Source organism: Cebus imitator, unplaced genomic scaffold (genome assembly GCF_001604975.1).
Source record: "Cebus imitator isolate Cc_AM_T3 unplaced genomic scaffold, Cebus_imitator-1.0 Scaffold175, whole genome shotgun sequence".
NCBI classification, from domain to species: Eukaryota; Metazoa; Chordata; class Mammalia; order Primates; family Cebidae; genus Cebus; species Cebus imitator.
The window spans coordinates 65842-80956 of NW_016107490.1; the positions used below are offsets into that span (position 1 = coordinate 65842).

The 15115-nt window shown below is 32.8% G+C and overlaps 1 long non-coding RNA gene across 1 annotated transcript in view; it reads right to left on the reverse strand.

The window, feature by feature from the left end:
* Window positions 1-660: 660 nt before the first annotated feature.
* Window positions 661-15115, reverse strand: part of LOC119473667 — a 51289-nt gene continuing 36834 nt past the window's right edge. Inside the window, exon 2 of the long non-coding RNA XR_005202873.1 lies at window positions 661-3130. This is a non-coding gene — a long non-coding RNA (uncharacterized LOC119473667). The remainder of the gene's footprint in view (window positions 3131-15115) is intronic.

A 15115-nucleotide genomic window follows, 5' to 3' on the forward strand; every position in this document is an offset into this window, starting at 1 on the left:
GCTTCATCCATGTCCCTGCAAAGGACATGAACTCATCCTTTTTAATGGCTGCATAGTACTCCATGGTGTATATATGCCATATTTTCTTTATCCTGTCTATCATTGATGGGCATTCGGGTTGGTGCCCAGTGTTTGCTTTTGTGAACAGTGCCACAATAAACCATATGTGTGCATGTGTCTTTATAGTAGAATGATTTATATTCCTTTGGCTATATACCCAGTAATGGGATTGCTGGGTCAAGTGATATTTCTGGTTTTAGATCCTTGAGGAATTGCCACACTGTCTTTTACAGTGGCTGAACTAATTTATACTCCAACCAACAGTGTAAAAGTATTGCTATTTCATAAAAATATATATACACACACATATATATATTTATAATTTATATAGTATATAGTATATAGAAATATATAATTATATGCATTTATATATAAAAATATGTAATTATATGTTCCTGTGTATAATTATATATATAATATTAAAACATATATGCACACTTCTATAAGAAAATATATAATTATGTATCCACACTCCTATAAGGAAATCATATTTTAGGTTGAAACCACTAATTAACAAATAAGTAATTTGCTCAGAAGTTTCCAGTGACATAAGCTACCACAGGCTTTCTGACAAACACAAAAACACTCAGAAAACTAACGAAGACAAAGACACTTTATTGATATTTCCTTACAAGCACTATTAAAGATAGACTAGCATGCTGCTAGAGTATCATGTTATGAACCAAATATTTTTGGCAATTTCTTCTTATCTGTTCACATTCAGAAATGAATTGAAACTCATACTATTTGCCAAAAAGTGGCAAATAAGAGAACAACCCTTCACATGAGTAAATTGCACCCTAATGACTTTAATAGATAAGTATATTAGAATACTAAGTACAAAAATAGTGTTTGTGATAACACATGTATTTTTCCTTCATGCATATAACTTTGAAACAAATTTTAAGGCAAAAGTTTCTCTTCATGTATAGAAACCAGAATCCGTTAACTGGATACCTAATTTTTAACATTGTTTCTTTGTTTTACAGATAAATATTTTATATACAAGATTGTTAAAATAGGTAAATGGCTGGTGTCTAGGTGACATCTCTGAAATTTCAACCTCAAATTTAATTGGAATGCCTTTTTTGAATGAATCACTTGCTCTATTACCTTTTACTATAAAACTTAATTCGTTATTTAGTCACAGCCATTAATAAATATAACGTGCAATTATCAGATATTCTTCAAAGAATACCAGACAGTGAAGAGTTAACATAACTTGCTGAATGTTTGAATAAATGTTAAAGAAAGTAGGCAATTATTTTATCTGAGAACAGAAAAGAGACACTCAGAAAATGACTATTATTTATCTTTTATTTAATTCAGTGCATCATTGTTATTTGCATCCTGAGAGAGGGTTTATTAATGCTTGAGTGTCTGTTTATAAGTCAAAAAAAATTGAATAATAATGTAAAAGCTTTTAAATATTTCTATCTTGTCAAAAATATAAAACTGAGTTTACCTGGCTGAAATATTTTTCCCTCTTCTCACTTTCAAGTGATAGACTCAATCCTTTATTCCCTTTTATCAGAGAATCATACTCTTTTGTTAGCCTTGAAGATAATAAAACTACACTTATTTCATGCCAATAAAGTTAGAGGCATCACAAAATCCTAAAGTTTTATCATCTTCACAAAAGATTAAATATGTGATTATCAATAGACTGATAGACGCTATAAAAGTCTAATGAAAATGATATAAATGAAAAACACAGTAAAAGTGAAAAAGCATGCATTCAACAAGCTCATCAACCAACTCAACACAACTGAGTGAAAAATGAGTAAACTTATCCCTTGAGATCAGGATCAAGGCAACAATAGTCGCTCTCACTTTTAGTTTCAAAAGCTCTAGTAAGTGAAAAAACAACAAAACAAAGAAATAAAAAAAACAAAGAAATAAAAGTCATAAAAATAAAAATGATAAAATAAGTCTATTTATATAAGCAAGATATTTGCATACAAATTCATAGTCTATAGACCTATAACAAAATCTCCAGATTTAGTAAAATAATTTTGGAATGTTCCAGGGTACCAGGTCAATTATATATGTGCATAAACAACTGGAAATTAGTTAATTTAATTTAATTTAAATAACTTAATTTAATTTAATTTTTAGAGGTGGGGGTCTGTGTTGTCCAGGCTAGACTCAAACTCCCCCCTGGGCCCAATTGAGCCTTTCACCTTAGTCTTCCAAGAAGTTAGGACTATATCCACATGAAAGTTAATTTTTAAAGTAATAGTTAGAATAGCATCAGGAAAAATAAAATAGGTATAAAATTAACAAAAATAGATACAGAATTTGCATGTCACCTACAAATACTGAATAAGAATTCAAGAATATCTTAGTAAACAAATAAATATATTGAGTTCATGGATTGGAATATTCACTATTTTTATGATGTTCAAGAGCCTCCTAATTAATCTATAGAATGAATGCAAACCAAATCTAATTCCGTGCATTTTTGTTGTATTGACTATCTTACGCTAATTTTATATAGAAAAGACAGCATAGATAATTACCAAAACAAAGTGGAATAAAGAAAAACAAAGTTGGAAGATTTACTAAAATCTCTTGTATTGGGAAAGGCAGTACCTATCCTAGGTTTAGATTTTGTGTGAAAGTATATCCTTCTCTGTTTCAGACTCAGTAAGTACATCTTTGTTCTGCTTAAGCATTGTACATCAATGGCCCTCAAGCTTGCCCCTAGTTTTCAATTCAATATTTCAGACTTCACAGAGGAGGTGTCAGGGTGCTTCTACTACAGCACTAGTGGGGTGCTCACAGGCCAGTCACACTGGATTGTTTTCCAGGAGAGACCATGGTGACAGACATCCACTACTGAAGCTGATCTTGCTCTGTATCTTTTTGTAAGTAAAGTAGTTTCCACCAAATACTTGACTTGTGGATTTTTGGTGACTCCAATACCAAGAGAGAGTGGGCAGAAGTACTTGGACTTCTATTCCTGGTGGCTGGTATGGTGATGATCATTATCCTCCATATAGTGAGAGTCCTCTTCTGGTATTAGTAACTAGTGCACAGTGCTCTGCTCTACATGTGTTATCATGTTCTGGGCAAAATAACGTCACAGAAAAGATTAGAGAGCACATAAATAGACATATAAAATATGATCTGCTATTCATTTATAACAATGCAAAGTAAATTCAGTAGAGAAAGTTTTATTCATTCAAACAGTGGTGCTTAATAACTGTAACTTCAATACATGTATCAAAAGTTACACAAACATTAAATCAATATGAACTATAGATTGAAATATAAAATTTAAAACTATAATTCATAAATTATATAATATGTAGAGAAAAATCTTCATAGCCAGGTATTAGAAAAAAGGTTTGTTTTATGCCACAGTACCCATTACAAGAAAAATATAGATAAATGAGGCTTATTCTAAATTAGAAACTATTTTTTCATGAATAAGTGAACTAAATCCTGCTACGTGAATGAAAAGACAAACCATGCATTGTTTAGTGAAAGGAATCAGAGATTCTTGAAGTGACTGATTCACTTGATGATTAGGAGCATCTTATGCTGCCTGAAAATAAGGAAATATTCAAAAAAGTCTGGAGTTGTGTTGAAATGGCCCAGAAAACAACCTTAAAAACCTCCTAAGGGTTAACATTAGGCAATTTTGAGTATAAATAAATAAATGCATTGGATTATGTCCCAGAAATTTTCATTAAGTAGCAAATGAATAAACAAATTGTAGGACACCTAAACAATAAACTATTACTCAAAAATCGAAACAATGGGCAACTAATACATAGATAAGGTATTTAATTGACAACTAATAAAATTGAACTGGGTCTGGATTATTCAAACCCTCTCCATAGTTAAAAGAAATGGGAACTGATGGAGCATAATAGTGGTAATTGATTTTTAAATAAAATTATCTTGTAGAAATGAAAAAAAAAATGAAGAGAATTTAAATTACATTGCACAGCTCTCGGCTAATACATTTACTATAGGTTCATCCAAGTGTTATTAATTGACCATTAAGTGTTCAAGTACTATTAATTGAGCTTCTATTTTGACTCAGGCATTTTGTAAATTTTTGAGGGTATAACAGTAAGTAAGACGTATTGCCTTACTTTTAAAAGCCTCCCATCTAATTAGAGAGACACAACAGTTTCTCTCTCGCAAACTCACCCCTTCTTTCTCTCTCACACACATAACAAACACAAAGATATCATTTTTTAAATCCTCCAATGAATTTGAGGAATTCCAAACTCTAATCAAAGTCTCAGCATCTTTTTACATTCTGAAACACAACTTTGATCCTATACCATCTTGCACTTTCTAAGGTTCCTACATGTCCTATAATGATGCACAAATAAAAATAAAAGCACCCATCTCCTCTTTCATTGCCTAATGAATTCAATACAGTCAACAACCAGATTTTTGAAGAAGATAAATTAGGTGCAGCTATAAGTTCATCTCAGGGCTGACTGTTGATTGAAACATGAAGGATACATTTTCAAATTCAATACTAAGAACAGATTTATGTTAGTTCATCAAAAGATAAGGTAAGATTTTACTCATTAATAGGTCACAGGCTTAATACCTTTTCCACTTGAGCTGCAAATTATTTCTAGGTCTTAATGAAACTAGTTCAATGTCATTTTTAGGATTGCAAATGTATTTTAACTACCAGGATCTAAGTTAAAGAAAACCTGTCTTGAAAATATGATTTTCTAAAATCTTACAATTTCTGGAATTTAGATCTAGTTTTTATATATAGATATATAGATATAGATCTAGTTATCTATATGTGTATGTGCATATCTATATCTGTATATATGTATATATAGATATATACTCACACATATATACAAATAAATACACACATATATACACAACTTCTTTTTGTTTTTCTTCCTCTAGCAGAGAAAGCTGAAACATACCAGTCACTGTGACTACTCATTAATTTTAGTATGTAACTAGAACTCATCAATTGCTTTGCCTAATTTGATTACCCAAATGGCTAAAATACTGAACTCTCCATTTCCTTGCAAGATCAAATCTATATTTGATCTTGGATTACTTTTACAAAGCAGTCACAGAGCTGCAATAGGATAACAAAAACTTTCTGAATTTTACATGGACTCAGTGGTTTATAAGATATCCTGACCCAGCATTGAAACATCTTGTGGATAGTAATTAAAACTACACAAGTTTCTTAATTTGGAGTTCTAAAATATGTTTGACTCATAGTATCTTAGTAGAATATGTGCCTTTTAATTTAATGTCTGATTTAACCTGATAATCAAAAATATCTGATTTCTTAAAATATTACTGGAATAAATATCTTAACTGTCCAATAGGAACACATAGACTCAATTTAAAATATTAAAAATATAATATACAACTGAGAAGTTTACAGAACTTAATCTGATTTATCACTCAGTATATTTCCTTCTACACAATTGTTCAAGATGGTTTTGCATTAGTATAACCTCCTTACCTATTCTCCCTTCAGGGTAGCTTTTAAGTTGGGTATCTGCCCCAGATATTCTAGGATTATCTACCTCCTACTACCCTGATACACAGTAACTTGCTTTGATCTAGTCTTCCTCATTTTCATCTTGTGCTATGCATCTGAATTCTACATCTTTACTAATCCTTTTCAGGATCATATCTTATTTGGACTCATCAAATGGTCTTTATTTGTTTCTATTAATATATACTTGTAATAAAGAAGTTTAGATATTAACTTGACTAGATTAAGGGATGCCTAGACATCTGGTAAAGCAGCATTAGCAAGTGTGTCTTGTGAGAGTGTTTCTATAGGAGACTGGCATGTGATTTGGTGGAATGAGTGGAGAAGATCCCACCTAAATATGGGCCAGGCACCATCCAGTAGACCAGAAGCCCTGATAGAACAAAAAGACAGAGGAAAGGAGAATTCAGTCTTTGTTTTCTGAAGTTGGGACACCCTTCTTCTCTTGCATTTGGGTATAGACATCAGACCTCCAGGTTTCTGTTCTTTGGACTCCTGGACTTGTACCAGCATGCCCTCACCTCCTGCCCCTACCACATTCACAGGCTTTCGGCCTTGGGTTCAGAGTTACTGATTGCTTCTCTGATTCTGAGGGTTTCGGACTTGAACAGCCATGCTACCAGCTTCCCTGGCTTCCCAGTTTTCATACAACATTCTATGAGACTATTCATCCTATATAATCATGTAAGCAAATTCCCTTAATAAATCTCCTCTCTATGATCTATGTATATATCTACCTATCTATCTATCTATTTACATATCTATATCCTATTCATTTGGTCTTTCTGGAGAACCCTGAATAATAAATTGATTACACATTTTACCAATATAAATGATATGTAGTATACAATTTACAGATGATAAAATATTTAATACCCTTTCTTGCAAATTTTATATAGTGAGTTGAGTCTGACATAATTTTTATGGATTATTTTTCCAGCTTGCATGAGGTATAATTGACAAATAAAAGTTGTATGCATTTAAGATATACAACTTTATGATCTGATATACATGTACATTGTGAAATAATCCCCAGAATCAAGCTAATTAACATATACATAACTTTACATCATTGCCATTCTCTTTGTTGTTGTTGTTGTTCTTCTATTTTGTATGTGTGTCTTGTGTGTGGAAAGAACATTTAATAGCTACATGATTTTAAATCAACTCAGCACCTGCCTTTTATATTACATATAGATTCATGCTCTGCAGCTTGACATGAACTCACAACTGCATGCCCTCAAAATCTGTCCTCCAAGTAATGATCCTTTCCTTGGCTTTTAAAAACTTATTTAAGTAGCTATTATATCTTCATTTAGCTCTTTCTTCTACAGATAAAATATTCACAGTAACTTCAATGATTCCTCATAATCCACATAATATAGTATAGTGATTTCAAACTATAACCAAAATATATCTAGGAGTCATACAAATCTAATTTTCCATCACCCAGTAGTACTGATGAAGGCTTGGCAGAGTCAGAATATTATGGGACTCTGTGCTCTGCATTTTTACTTCAAGCACAGATCGCATAGTTCTGATAGTATTTGTTTTACATACAACATACCCATTAGGCATGCTTGAAGATTTCATTAAACTAATAGGTAGGCTATAAAATATTCCCAAACAAGTCTAAAATTTTAAGAGAGCAGATTTTGGTTTCTGACAGACCTGAATATAAAATGCAGCTCTACACTTATTAACCACATACCTTGTATTACCTTAGATAGTTTAAGCCGATAGACACTCAAGTTTTTTAACTCTACCATTGGGAAAACAATCCATAATTTCTATGTTGTAGGGACTAGGAAATTTATTTATGTTTCTAAAACAATGATAAAATTTTTTTTCATATAATAAATGCTTGAAAAATTATTACTTGAAATGAAAGTTTTGGCTATACTGAACCAATGAGTGTCAGATTTATGCTATAAAATTTTATAAAACTGAACAAAATCTATGAAGAAGCCCTTTTCAAGTCTTGGACAACATACCATGCAGTGCTTTCACCATTCAAAAACTAAAACACATTAGAAGAGCTATACATTTACCTTATATTGTACATGGGAAAAATTCAAATCTAAGCACAGGGAAATCAAACTTAAATAAAAAGAGCAGTGGCTTTACCAGTTGGAGAAAAAAAATCAATGTTTATGACTGCTGAGGTGATTGGAATTTGCAGGTACTGGCATTGGAATGGAGTAATATTCACAGTGAAGGAGTTTCAGGTGTGTACCTTCAGTTGTTTTTCGCTCAGCCAAATACTAGTCTAACAAAGCAAAAGTCCATGTTAGACAACCATAGTGGAAAAGCTGAAGTGAGACATCAGAGGTTGAAAATGCTAGGAGTCTTTGGAGTCCCAACAAGAGTGGAGTTGATTTTGTGATTGATAATAATTTAATCATAACACAGATGTTAAAATTAGTAGTCAAGGAGCTTAAGCAACTATTATAAATATTTACAAGATACTCAAGCAAAAGATGGACATAAATTGTTGAACAAATGGACTCAGGAGAAAAATGGAAGCAATAAAAAATTCACAAACGAAATTATAGATGCTTAAACACAATGTCTGAAATTAAAAATCTACTAGATTTTACTAACGGCAGATTGTATAGTGGCAATGCATCTGTGGATAGGGCAATAGATATTATTCTAAATATGACATAAAGAGGATAAAGATTTTAAAGAAATTGACATTATTTTTAATTGTGTTTATTTGGATTGTCTCTCTTTTTTCACTCCTGGAATAATTGACCTTATGTGTGGTTTTTCATGCCTCATTTCCTACAGTTCAGCTTTGATTTTGGTTATTTCTTGTCTTCTGCTAGTTTTCTGTAGACGTAATGTTGGGTTGTTTGTTTGAGATATTCTAACTTTTTGATGTGGCCATTTAGTGCTATTATCTTCCCTCTTAACCCTGCTTTGGCTGTGTCCCAGAGATTCTGGTATGTTGTATCTTTTCTTTTTATTAGTTTGGAAGAATTTCTTAATTTCTGCCTTAATTTCATTACTTACCCAGAAATAATTCAGACAAAGATTGCTTAATTTCATTTTAATTGTATGGTTTTAAGTTATTTTTCTTAGCATTGATTCCTCTTTGTATTGCCTTGTGGTCCAAAATTGTGGTTGGTATAATTTTTTTGTTTTAATTTGCTGAGGGTTCTTTTATGCCTCATTGTGTAGACAATTTTAGAGTATGTACCATGTGGCAATGAAAAGAATATATATTCTGTTGTTTGGGAGAGGAGAGTTTTGTAGATGCCTATTAAGTCTATTTTTTCAAGGGTTGAGTTAAGATCCTGAATATCTTTGTTAGTTTTCTGCCTCAATAGTCTGTCAAATACTTTCACTGGGTTGTTAAAGTCTCTCACTATGTTTGTGTGGTTATCTAAATCTCTTCATAGGTCTCCAAGAGCTTGCTTTATGTACCTGGAATGACAAAAGGGACATTACCACTCACTCCATAGAAATAGAATAAAACTCTCAGAGACTATTATCAATACCTCTTTGCACACAAGCTAGAAAGCCTAGAACTAATGGATAAATTCCTGGAAAAACACAACCTTCCAAGATTGAACCAGGAAAAGATTGAATCCCTAAACAGACCAGGAAATCCTTCTGATACTGAATCAGTAATAAAAAGTCTACCAACCAAAGAAAAAAAAATTCCAGAGCCAGACAACTGAAATCTATCAGCTATTAACATTCTTACTGAAACAATTCCAAAAAGTTGAGGAGAAGGGACTCCTTCCTCATTTTCTGAAGCCAGCATCTTCCTGATACCAAAACCTTAAAAAGGCACACCAAAAAAAGAAAAATTCAGGCCAGTAGCATTGGAGAACATAGATGTAAATATATTCAACAAAATATAAGAAAATTACAGAAACACATCAAAAAGTTAGCCCATCACAATCAAGTAGGCTTTATCCCTGAGATGTAAGGTTGGTGCAATAAATGTTATTCACCACATAAGCAGAACTACAAACAAAAACAACCTGATCATCTCAATAGATGCAGAAAAGGCTTTTGATAAATTTTAACATTCCTTCATGTTAAAACCCTTCAACAAACTAGGCATTGAAGGAATATAACTCAAAATAATAAGAGCCATCTGTGAAAAAACCCATGGCCAACGTCATACTCAGTGGGTAAAAGCTGAAAGCATTCCTCTTGAAAACCAGAACAAGACAATAATGCCCTCTCTCACCACTCCTACTCGGAATAATACTAGAAGTCTTAGCTAGAGCTATCAGGCAAGAGAAAGAAATAAAAGACATCCAAATAGGAAGAGAGAAAATCAAACTATTCCTGTTTGCAGATGATATTATTCTATGCCTAGAAAACCCCATAGTCTCTGCTCAAACTCTCCTTGGAAAACACCTACAGTAAAGTCTCAGGATACAAAATCAGTGTACAATAATCAATAGCATTCTTACACACCAACAGCATCCAAGCTGAGAGCCAAGTCAAGAACACAATCCCATTCACAATAACAACAAAAAGAATAAAATACCTAGGAATACAACTAATCAAGGAGGTATAAGACTCTACAACAAGAATTACAAAAAACTGTTCAAATAAATCAGAGATACCACAAATGGCAAAGCATTCTATGGTCATAGATAGAAAGAATCAATATTGTCAAAATAGCCATATTACCCAAAGCAATGTACTGTATAGACACAATGCTATTCCTATCAAACTACCGATGACATTCTTCACAGAATTAGAAAAGCTTTTAAAATTTCTATGGATCAACAACAACAGAAATCCTGAATAGCCGAGGCAATTCTAAACAAAAAGAACAACACTGAAGGCATCACATTGCCATACTTCAAACTATGCCACAAGGCTACAGTAACCAGAAAACACGGCATGACATATATGACAGGTATGGAAACAGACACATAGACCAATGGAACTGAATGAAGAGCCCAGAAATGAGGCTGTGCACCTACAATCATCTAATCTTTCACAAAATCAACATAAACAAGCAGTAGGAAAAGGATTCCTTGCTCAATAAATGGTGGCCACATGGAGAAGATTGAAACTGGACCACTTTCTTACACCATATACAAAAATGTACTCAAAATGGATTAAACACTTAGATCTGAAACCAAAATCTATATAAACCTTGAAAGATAACCTAGGAAATACGATGCTGGACCTAGGACTTGGCAAATAATTCACAACAAAGCTGCCAAAAGCAATTGAAACAAAAGCAAATGTTGACAAGTTGGACCTAATTAAAGAGCTTCTGTGCAGCAAAAGAGACTATCAACAGAGTAAACAGACAATCTACAGAATAGGAGAAAATATTTTCAAACTATACATCAAACAAAGGTCTAATATCCAGAACTTAAACAAATTTACAGGCAAAAACAACCCCATTAAAAAATGGGCAAAGGACATATACAAACACTTTTTAAAAATTGACATTCATGTGGCCAGTAAGCATATAAAAAGTTCTCAACATCACTAATCATTACAGAAATGAAAATCAAAACCATAATGATTTGCTATCTCACACCAGAATGGCTATTATTATAAAGTCCAAAAGTTATAGTTGCTGGCAAGGTTGTAGAGAACAGGAAATGCTTATTCATTGCTGATGGGAGTGTAAACTAGTTCAGCCACTGTCAAAAGCAGTTTAGCAGTTTCTGAAAGAATTTAAAATAGAATTACCATTTGACCTAGAAATCCCAATATTGGGTATATACTCAAAGGGAAATAAATAATTCTACCATAAGAACACATAAACACATATATTTTTCATAGCACTATTTACAAAAGCAAAAACATGGAATCAATCTAAATGCACATTAATGGTAGACTAGATAAAGAAAATAGGGTACATATACACCATGGAATGATATGTGGCCATGAAAAAGAATGAGACCCTGTCTTTAAGCAGCATGGATGAAGCTGGAGCCCATTATCCTAAGCAAACTGATACAGGAGCAGAAAACCAAATACTGCATATTCTCACTTATAAGTTGGAGCTAAACATTGAATAAATTTGGACATAAAGAAGGGAACACCTGACACTGGGACCTACCTGAGGGCGGAACATGAGAGTAGAGTGAAGGTTAAAAACTACATATTCAGTAGTATATTTATTACTTGGGTGAAAAAATAGTTTGTGCATTAACCCCCCATACAATTCACCTATTATAACAAACCTGCATGTGTACCCCTAAAACTAAAATAAAAGTAAAAAAAAAAAAAAGAGAGAGAGAGAGAGTAATTGACATAGCCTCATTGACTTGTAGGAAAATATACATAATGGGAATCCCAAAAAAGAGAAAAGGTATGAGGGGCATACAAATGGAATTTCCAAATTTGATGAGAAGTAGCAATCCACACATTTACAAGACTTACAAATCTCAAGAAGTATAAATGCATACCTACAAACAGACAGACAAATAAAAGTAAGAATATCATAGTAAAATTACGGAAAACAAAACACAGTCAGGGGATAATGGGAGAGGGGCACGTGTAACAGGTACAAAAAATAGAAAGAGTGAATAAGACCTAGTATTTGTTAGCACAACAGGGTAACTATAGTCAAGAATAACTTAATGTTACATTTTAAAATAACCAAGAGAGTTTAACTGAACTGTTCATAACACAAAGGATAAATGCCTGATGAATATCCCATTTTCCATGATGTGATTATTACACATTGCATATCTGCATAAAACTATCTCATGAACCTCATAAATATATACACCATGTACTCCTAAAAATTAGAAGTTATAATGTTAAAAATCATAAAATAAGTAAAAAAAGGATTGAAAAATCACACAGATACCTATATGAATACAGATCAGAATAACTGTCCACAGCTTTGCTATTATAAATAGTGCTGCATTAAACATATGTGTGTATGTGTCTTTATAGTAGGCTGATTTACATTCTTTGAGTATATACCCAGCAATGGGATGGCTGGGTCAAATAGTATTTCTGGTTTTAGATCCTTGAGGAATCTCCATGCTGTCTTCCACAATGGTTGAACTAATTTACATTCCCACCAACAGTGTAAAAGCATTCCTATTTCTCCACAGCCTCACCACCATCTATTGTTTCTTAACATTTTAATAATTACCATTCTGACTAACATGAGATGGTCTCTAATTGAGACTTTGATTTGTATTTCTTTAATGATCAGTGATGTTGGGTTTTTATCATGTTTGTTGGCATATAAATGTCTGTTTTTGAGAAATGCCTGTTCACATCCTTTTCCTACTTTCTGATGTTTGTTTTTTTCTTGTAAATTTAAGTACTTTGTAAATTCTGGATATCAGACTTTGTCAGATGTATAGCTTGCAAAATTTTTCTCCATTCTGTAGGTTGCCTGCCTGTTCACTCTGATGTTAGTTTCTTTTGCTGTGCAGAAACCCTTTAGTTTAATTAGATCCCATTTGTCAATTTTGGCTTTCGTTGCAATTGCTTTTGGTGTTTTCATCATGAGGTCTTTGCCCATGCCTATGTCCTGAATGATATTGCCTAGATTTTCTTCCAGTGTTCCAACTCAAATGCCCATCAATGATAGACTGGATAAAGAAAATGTGGTACCTATACACCGTTGAATACTATGCAGCCATTGAAAAATGAGATTATGTGCTTTTCAGGGACATGGATGAAGCTGGATGCCATCATCCTCAGCAAACTAAGACAGAAACAAAATAAAAAACAAACACTGCATTTTCACACTCATAAGTGGGAGTTTAACAATAAGAACAACACACATCAGGGCCTGCTGGAGTGTCAGGGGTGAGAAACGGGAACTTAGAGGGTGGGTCAATAGGTGGAGCAAACCACCAGGGTACCCATAACAAACCTGCAGGTTCTACAAGTGTGTCCAGAACTTGAAGTAAAATTTTAAAAAAAAGAAAAAAATATTGTGAAAAATTATAGAACAATGACGTGCAATAGAAATTTTAAATTTTAAATATTAATTTAAAATACTACAATTTTACATTAACTGTCTAGTATTTTATTTTCCAGTCTTTTTATGATCTCTAGCTCAATTTCTCAAAGGCTTTGTGAGTTTACAGATCTAAATTAAGAATTGCCCATTTGTCCATTAAATCTTTGAAAGCTGCATTGTTCAGGTTTCAGTTGAAATAATGTTACGTAAAAAGAATTCAAAACTTAGTGATTTGCCACAATAAGCATTTATTTCCTTCTCATGTATGTGCAAATAGGCTACAATTCTGTTAGGCTTGGCTGGGATCAGCTGAAGTCATCTCCTGGATGACATTTGAGTTCAAAAATGCTTCACATGTCTACCTATAATTTTTATTACTTAACCTGTTGTACTTTGTGTTATCTATGTGTAATATTAAACAGAAGGGGTGATAGCAAATTATCCTTGCATGGTTCACTGTCTCAGAGGGATAAAATTCCACCTTTTGCTGTTAAGTATAAGCAAGTTCCTTTCCTCCATAGTTTGCTAAGAGTTTCTATTACAGATGCTGAAATAGATAAAGAGCTTTATAGCATAGGTTGAAATGGTTTCATCATTTGTTTTCAGCTGTTAATATAGTGAATCGTATTATGTATTATTATTTTTTGGCATTGGGCCAAACTAGCACTCATGAAATAACTCAAATGTTCATATTTTACATAAATTATAAAATTCAATTTACTATGATTTGAAGTATAAGTTTTATTATTAATGGGAGATTAGTTTGCAATGTTTGCTTCTTTTCATGTTATTGTCAGATTTTGACATCAAATACATGCTGGCCACATGAAATGAGTTGGAAACTGTTATCTTTCTTCAATATGTGTATAATATGTTCTTTTTAAAAATATGTGTGTGTATATGTATACATATTCGAAGGATTCAGAAAGTGGACATTATTGAATTTTAAAAACTTTGAAAAACTTAAAGGGTAGTCAAATGGGCCTTATGCGCTATTTGAAAATTCATTTTAAATGCAGTTTTTGATTTCTTTAATAAAATAGGCTTAGATTTTCTTCTAAAAAAAAAAAAGAATAGAAAAACAATAAACCACAAATAAACAGAATGCCACTTTTAAAATACTGAAAGAAGAAAAATAACCATTTAGAATTTTATATCTACCAAATCTATCTTTCTAAAATAGAGCTGAAATGAAGACTTTTAAAATGAATAAGAACTTTTCAGAGTCAAACCATAACTGTTAAAAAGACAAAAAACAAACAAACAACAATTTAAAAAAAAAAGAACACTAACTCAGAGGACTCCATTGCCAGAAGTTCTGCCCTCATCAATATTTGAAAACATTATTGAAAATAAGGGGAAATTCCACCCCCGCAAAAGAACAGCAACCAGAAACTCTGGATTGAGACTTTCACAGCAAGCGCAGCTGAACCCAGGACGGTCCAGTTCTGTGGGGGAGGGGCGTCCACCATTACCGAGGCAGCCCGCCATTGCCAAGGCAACCCATCACAGCAGAGACTCCGCCCCAACAGAGGCGGGCCACCATCGCCAAAGCAGTTCTAACTACACCCATATAAACAGGACTGCAGGGAAGTTCACTC